Source organism: Schistocerca piceifrons, unplaced genomic scaffold (assembly GCF_021461385.2).
Source record: "Schistocerca piceifrons isolate TAMUIC-IGC-003096 unplaced genomic scaffold, iqSchPice1.1 HiC_scaffold_1230, whole genome shotgun sequence".
NCBI classification, from domain to species: domain Eukaryota; kingdom Metazoa; phylum Arthropoda; class Insecta; order Orthoptera; family Acrididae; genus Schistocerca; species Schistocerca piceifrons.
In genome coordinates, this window is record NW_025727049.1 from 250001 (window position 1) to 257937 (window position 7937).

The following is a 7937-nucleotide window of genomic DNA, read 5'->3' on the forward strand; positions in this document are numbered from 1 at the left end:
AGATGAAGGTGTTTTCCAACATCCCATCCCGGGGGATGAATGCCCGCTGACGTTCGTCCACAGCACATGCACGCATCAGGCGTGACGCGAGAACCTTGTGAAAGGTCCGCGCCAACACCGAGCAGACCGTAATGGGGCGAAAGTCAGCGGGGGATGTTGGTGCAGCCGTTTTGGGGAGAAGTGACGTCCGGGCGCGAAGCAGACGCTCGGGGAGGGCGCGGGCCAGGAGGAAGAGGTTCAAGAGTTTCACCAGGACTTCATGCGGCAGGCGCCGCAGCTCCGCTGGAGTCAGGCCGTCCGGCCCGGCTGCCGATCCCCTGGGCGGCAAGGCAGCAGCGACCTCCTCACGTGTGACCGGCCCCCATAGGCACTCAGGAGCGACAGGCTCCGAGTGCGGGAGAAGGCGGTCACGGATGAAGCCGGCGGTGGAGATCGGCTTCTTCGTGAAGAGGTCCGCCCAGAAGTCCAGCAGACCGGGGATGTCGGGTGGCGGCTGCAGCAGGGTGCCGTCCAGCAAGCCGCGCACGCAACGTGCACGCGACCTACGGAAGGCGTCCTGTGTGCGCGCGTATTCCCAGCGGCGCCGCTTGCGCTTCTGCAGCGGCGGGGCGGCAGGCGGCCGCTTGGATGATTGGCGCGGCCGCTGTGTCCTGGTGATCGACCTCTCCCCCCTGGACCCGACCGACGCAAGGGCATCCGGGAGCATGCCCAGGATGACATCGGGCGGCGTGCCCCGCCCCAGACCAATGACTCGATCCAGGGCAGAGAAACGCTGGGCGGAAGCAGGCAGCCCCGCCAGATGCTCCCAGATGGCGGCGTCAGTCGGCCCCTCCGGCGGCGGCCCGGTGGTGTCGGCCGCGAAGTCCTCGGCTGCGTCGACGGGCGGCGCAGCGGCCTCGCCCGCGTCAGGCAGCGAGCTCGCTGCTCCATGGCGGGACGCCGGCTCTTCGCCCCGACCGATCTCAAGTGCCTCCATGAATTGGCGGACAAGCTGCTTGTGGGCAGCTTGCCGCCGTCGGCACTTGATTGCCTCAAGCGTTCGGTCGGGGAACATCCTGGTAAGTTCTTGATTTACAAAGAAGAACCGGGCGTCCCTCTCAAGGAACAGTTCGGCCTCTGCCTTGGCGAGCGACAGGACTTCTTCCTCCGTCCACCTCGCGCGATGCCTCTCCGTCACGATCTCAGCGTTGGCGGCCGCAGGGTGTTGGCGGCGGCGATGGACCCCGAGACCGTTCTTCGTGGTAAAAGTGCGGTGGCACTCACTGCAAGCAAAGGGAGCTACACAAACTATCGCATTTTCGTTACGGCCGGTTGGCCGGATAGGTGCTGGGGTAGCTGGGGTGGCACCTTCAGCGGAAGGGCCACCATCTCTTGTTTCTTGTCGGCTGCCCCCAACTATAAAGGGATAATGCGAGGGGGGGCTGGTAACCCCCCCAAGCCCCTGGTGCGGTCTTCCACTCTGCGAAAATCAGCGGGCCCACGAGAAGGGGAGAAGACCGCAGGAGAGGAGAGGCTAAGAGGGCTAGGCCCATGTATTGCGCATCACTCTCCCTGTAACTATAACCCAAGGAAGGCACCTCGCAGCAGCAGCACGACTACATCAAGACCGCACTTCGAAAAGCCAAGTCCGGATGCAGCCACACCGCCGCCACTTGGCCACCTTAAGAGAGTCATAGTTACTCCCGCCGTTTACCCGCGCTTGCTTGAATTTCTTCACGTTGACATTCAGAGCACTGGGCAGAAATCACATTGCGTCAACACCCGCTAGGGCCATCGCAATGCTTTGTTTTAATTAGACAGTCGGATTCCCCCAGTCCGTGCCAGTTCTGAGTTGATCGTTGAATGGCGGCCGAAGAGAATCCGCGCACCCGCGCGCCCCCGGAGGAGCACGCTAAGGCGGACGCGGCCTCGCAGCAAGGAAGATCCGTGGGAGGCCAAGGCACGGGACCGAGCTCGGATCCTGCACGCAGGTTGAAGCACCGGGGCGCGAACGCCGCGCAGGCGCGCGCATCCTGCACCGCCGGCCAGCACGAGGCCGACCAACGGCGAGAGCAGACCACGCCCGCGCTAAACGCCCGCACTTACCGGCACCCCTACGGCACTCACCTCGCCCAGGCCCGGCACGTTAGCGCTGACCCACTTCCCGACCAAGCCCGACACGCCCCGATCCTCAGAGCCAATCCTTATCCCGAAGTTACGGATCCAATTTGCCGACTTCCCTTACCTACATTATTCTATCGACTAGAGGCTCTTCACCTTGGAGACCTGCTGCGGATATGGGTACGAACCGGCGCGACACCTCCACGTGGCCCTCTCCCGGATTTTCAAGGTCCGAGGGGAAGATCGGGACACCGCCGCAACTGCGGTGCTCTTCGCGTTCCAAACCCTATCTCCCTGCTAGAGGATTCCAGGGAACTCGAACGCTCATGCAGAAAAGAAAACTCTTCCCCGATCTCCCGACGGCGTCTCCGGGTCCTTTTGGGTTACCCCGACGAGCATCTCTAAAAGAGGGGCCCGACTTGTATCGGTTCCGCTGCCGGGTTCCGGAATAGGAACCGGATTCCCTTTCGCCCAACGGGGGCCAGCACAAAGCGCATCATGCTATGACGGCCCCCATCAACATCGGATTTCTCCTAGGGCTTAGGATCGACTGACTCGTGTGCAACGGCTGTTCACACGAAACCCTTCTCCGCGTCAGCCCTCCAGGGCCTCGCTGGAGTATTTGCTACTACCACCAAGATCTGCACCGACGGCGGCTCCAGGCAGGCTCACGCCCAGACCCTTCTGCGCCCACCGCCGCGACCCTCCTACTCGTCAGGGCTTCGCGGCCGGCCGCAAGGACCGGCCATGACTGCCAGACTGACGGCCGAGTATAGGCACGACGCTTCAGCGCCATCCATTTTCAGGGCTAGTTGCTTCGGCAGGTGAGTTGTTACACACTCCTTAGCGGATTCCGACTTCCATGGCCACCGTCCTGCTGTCTTAAGCAACCAACGCCTTTCATGGTTTCCCATGAGCGTCGATTCGGGCGCCTTAACTCGGCGTTTGGTTCATCCCACAGCGCCAGTTCTGCTTACCAAAAGTGGCCCACTTGGCACTCCGATCCGAGTCGTTTGCTCGCGGCTTCAGCATATCAAGCAAGCCGGAGATCTCACCCATTTAAAGTTTGAGAATAGGTTGAGGTCGTTTCGGCCCCAAGGCCTCTAATCATTCGCTTTACCGGATGAGACTCGTACGAGCACCAGCTATCCTGAGGGAAACTTCGGAGGGAACCAGCTACTAGATGGTTCGATTAGTCTTTCGCCCCTATACCCAGCTCCGACGATCGATTTGCACGTCAGAATCGCTACGGACCTCCATCAGGGTTTCCCCTGACTTCGTCCTGGCCAGGCATAGTTCACCATCTTTCGGGTCCCAACGTGTACGCTCTAGGTGCGCCTCACCTCGCAATGAGGACGAGACGCCCCGGGAGTGCGGAGGCCGCCGCCCCGTGAAGGGCGGGGAAGCCCCATCCTCCCTCGGCCCGCGCAAGGCGAGACCTTCACTTTCATTACGCCTTTAGGTTTCGTACAGCCCAATGACTCGCGCACATGTTAGACTCCTTGGTCCGTGTTTCAAGACGGGTCGTGAAATTGTCCAAAGCTGAAGCGCCGCTGACGGGAGCGATTATTCCGCCCGAGAGCATCCCGAGCCAACAGCGGCGCGGGTCCGGGGCCGGGCCAGGTAGGTCCGTCATCCGGGAAGAACCGCGCGCGCTTGCCGGGAGCCCGAGCGCCCAAAGGGGCGAATCGACTCCTCCAGATATACCGCCGGGCAGCCAGCCAGGACACCGGGGCTCTGCCCAACAGACGCGAACCGAGGCCCGCGGAAGGACAGGCTGCGCACCCGGGCCGTAGGCCGGCACCCAGCGGGTCGCGACGTCCTACTAGGGGAGAAGTGCGGCCCACCGCACACCGGAACGGCCCCACCCCGCGGCGAGTGGAAAGGCAACCGGACACGACCCCGCCGCGGATTGCTCCGCGCGGGCGGCCGGCCCCATCTGCCGAGGGCGGAGGCCAGTGGCCGGATGGGCGTGAATCTCACCCGTTCGACCTTTCGGACTTCTCACGTTTACCCCAGAACGGTTTCACGTACTTTTGAACTCTCTCTTCAAAGTTCTTTTCAACTTTCCCTCACGGTACTTGTTCGCTATCGGTCTCGTGGTCATATTTAGTCTCAGATGGAGTTTACCACCCACTTGGAGCTGCACTCTCAAGCAACCCGACTCGAAGGAGAGGTCCCGCCGACGCTCGCACCGGCCGCTACGGGCCTGGCACCCTCTACGGGCCGTGGCCTCATTCAAGTTGGACTTGGGCTCGGCGCGAGGCGTCGGGGTAGTGGACCCTCCCAAACACCACATGCCACGACAGGCGGCAGCCTGCGGGGTTCGGTGCTGGACTCTTCCCTGTTCGCTCGCCGCTACTGGGGGAATCCTTGTTAGTTTCTTTTCCTCCGCTTAGTAATATGCTTAAATTCAGCGGGTAGTCTCGCCTGCTCTGAGGTCGTTGTACGAGGTGTCGCACGCCACACCGCCAGCCGGCTGTGCACGCTACCGAGAAAGTACCGGTATGCGAACCGCCAGGCGACGGGCGCGCATCGCACGTTTGAGGAGACGCGGCCGGCCCCACAGGCGGCCGCGACACTCCCAGGTCTGCGAAGCGGGGCAAACGCCGCGCGCTTCAGTATACGTAGCCGACCCTCAGCCAGACGTGGCCCGGGAACGGAATCCATGGACCGCAATGTGCGTTCGAAACGTCGATGTTCATGTGTCCTGCAGTTCACATGTCGACGCGCAATTTGCTGCGTTCTTCATCGACCCACGAGCCGAGTGATCCACCGTCCTGGGTGATCTTTTCTCAGTTTCCGCCGTCTCTTTCGAGACGGTCGCATAGGCGGGAGTGAGGCGTGTGGCGGCCCCTGTTCCAGCGTTCTGTGTCCAACGGCCTCACGGCCGACGGGCGTCGTACGGCTCCACACCGGAGCGGACAGGCACTCGGGCGAAAGTCATTCAAAACCGGCGCCAGGCGCCAGGTGCCGCAGGCCAGCCGCTCCAGCGCTTCAGCGCTCGTACCACACAACATTGCCGCTAGTTTTGAGAGGCACGCGTGGTTCCGCACGCGGCGCACGGCTACGGCGAGCCGTACAGGTAGCGTGTTGCGCGACACGACACGCACATCGAAAGACATGCAGTCTAGTCGGTAATGATCCTTCCGCAGGTTCACCTACGGAAACCTTGTTACGACTTTTACTTCCTCTAAATGATCAAGTTTGGTCATCTTTCCGGTAGCATCGGCAACGACAGAGTCAATGCCGCGTACCAGTCCGAAGACCTCACTAAATCATTCAATCGGTAGTAGCGACGGGCGGTGTGTACAAAGGGCAGGGACGTAATCAACGCGAGCTTATGACTCGCGCTTACTGGGAATTCCTCGTTCATGGGGAACAATTGCAAGCCCCAATCCCTAGCACGAAGGAGGTTCAGCGGGTTACCCCGACCTTTCGGCCTAGGAAGACACGCTGATTCCTTCAGTGTAGCGCGCGTGCGGCCCAGAACATCTAAGGGCATCACAGACCTGTTATTGCTCAATCTCGTGCGGCTAGAAGCCGCCTGTCCCTCTAAGAAGAAAAGTAATCGCTGACAGCACGAAGGATGTCACGCGACTAGTTAGCAGGCTAGAGTCTCGTTCGTTATCGGAATTAACCAGACAAATCGCTCCACCAACTAAGAACGGCCATGCACCACCACCCACCGAATCAAGAAAGAGCTATCAATCTGTCAATCCTTCCGGTGTCCGGGCCTGGTGAGGTTTCCCGTGTTGAGTCAAATTAAGCCGCAGGCTCCACTCCTGGTGGTGCCCTTCCGTCAATTCCTTTAAGTTTCAGCTTTGCAACCATACTTCCCCCGGAACCCAAAAGCTTTGGTTTCCCGGAGGCTGCCCGCCGAGTCATCGGAGGAACTGCGGCGGATCGCTGGCTGGCATCGTTTATGGTTAGAACTAGGGCGGTATCTGATCGCCTTCGAACCTCTAACTTTCGTTCTTGATTAATGAAAACATACTTGGCAAATGCTTTCGCTTCTGTTCGTCTTGCGACGATCCAAGAATTTCACCTCTAACGTCGCAATACGAATGCCCCCGCCTGTCCCTATTAATCATTACCTCGGGTTCCGAAAACCAACAAAATAGAACCGAGGTCCTATTCCATTATTCCATGCACACAGTATTCAGGCGGGCTTGCCTGCTTTAAGCACTCTAATTTGTTCAAAGTAAACGTGCCGGCCCACCGAGACACTCAATAAAGAGCACCCTGGTAGGATTTCAACGGGGTCCGCCTCGGGACGCACGAGCACGCACGAGGCGGTCGCACGCCTTCGGCTCGCCCCACCGGCAGGACGTCCCACGATACATGCCAGTTAAACACCGACGGGCGGTGAACCAACAGCGTGGGACACAAATCCAACTACGAGCTTTTTAACCGCAACAACTTTAATATACGCTATTGGAGCTGGAATTACCGCGGCTGCTGGCACCAGACTTGCCCTCCAATAGATACTCGTTAAAGGATTTAAAGTGTACTCATTCCGATTACGGGGCCTCGGATGAGTCCCGTATCGTTATTTTTCGTCACTACCTCCCCGTGCCGGGAGTGGGTAATTTGCGCGCCTGCTGCCTTCCTTGGATGTGGTAGCCGTTTCTCAGGCTCCCTCTCCGGAATCGAACCCTGATTCCCCGTTACCCGTTACAACCATGGTAGGCGCAGAACCTACCATCGACAGTTGATAAGGCAGACATTTGAAAGATGCGTCGCCGGTACGAGGACCGTGCGATCAGCCCAAAGTTATTCAGAGTCACCAAGGCAAACGGACCGGACGAGCCGACCGATTGGTTTTGATCTAATAAAAGCGTCCCTTCCATCTCTGGTCGGGACTCTGTTTGCATGTATTAGCTCTAGAATTACCACAGTTATCCAAGTAACGTGGGTACGATCTAAGGAACCATAACTGATTTAATGAGCCATTCGCGGTTTCACCTTAATGCGGCTTGTACTGAGACATGCATGGCTTAATCTTTGAGACAAGCATATGACTACTGGCAGGATCAACCAGGGAGCTGCGTCAACTAGAGCTGAGCAGCCGGCCGCCCGGGAGTGTGTCCCGGGGGCCCGCGCGAACACGCAAGCGTCCGCTCAATCATTCTGCAAACAGGAGGAGGCTGAGCTCCCCTGCACAATACACCTCGAAACCCTCTCAGGTCCCGGCGGCGCGCAGCGCCGTCCCAAGTACTTGGTCGGGTTCGAGAGAGGCGCAATCGCCCGGAGTTAGGCGAGTAGACGCTTTCGGTGCGACCACCCGTGCTCCCAACTGAGCTTGCCGCTGCCGACAGAGGCCCGGGAGCGTGCTGTCGTGGCATTGCCGGCGGGAGACAACACGCGCCACCTACGGTGACCGGCAGCTCCAACGCCAGCGCCACAGAAGGACAAAAGCCCCACTTGGGTGCCGAAGCGAACTCTCCCAGCACAGCGCACGCGCCAACACATCCGCACAGCTGCGATACAAACCACCAGCGAGAACCGCTGGGGCGACCGAGCAGCAGACGGCGTCGCGGCGCCGAGCGCCGGGCGGCGGCGCATCCTCAACGCACACAGTCCTCAATCGGACCAGCACACTGAAGATGTCCACCGCGCTTCGCACCGGGCCCGCGAGGACCTACTTTGGCCGCACGGCGCCGCGCGCAGGGTGCGCCGGCGCGCAGCTGCGACGCCTGCCGCGTCCGTCGGCCGGCGCGCCTGCCACTGGCCGCCCCCACCAGCCGGCTGTAGCGCGTGCGCCCACGCACCGCGCGGCCAGCACGCCGGGAGGCGCCCCCTCACCGGCCGGGGACGGTCCCACCCAGCCACCG

At 60.6% G+C, this 7937-nt stretch overlaps 2 non-coding genes and 1 pseudogene across 2 annotated transcripts; all 3 read right to left on the minus strand.

Moving 5' to 3' along the window:
• Positions 1-4544, minus strand: part of LOC124730119 — a 7960-nt pseudogene extending 3416 nt beyond the window's left edge.
• A 188-nt stretch (positions 4545-4732) lies between these two features.
• On the minus strand, positions 4733-4887 carry LOC124730136. The gene has a single exon (XR_007007883.1). It is a non-coding gene; the product is annotated as a 5.8S ribosomal RNA (ribosomal RNA).
• Positions 4888-5238: 351 nt separating this feature from the next.
• LOC124730148 lies at positions 5239-7147 on the minus strand. The gene has a single exon (XR_007007894.1). It is a non-coding gene; the product is annotated as a small subunit ribosomal RNA (ribosomal RNA).
• Between the last annotated feature and the right edge of the window lie 790 nt (positions 7148-7937).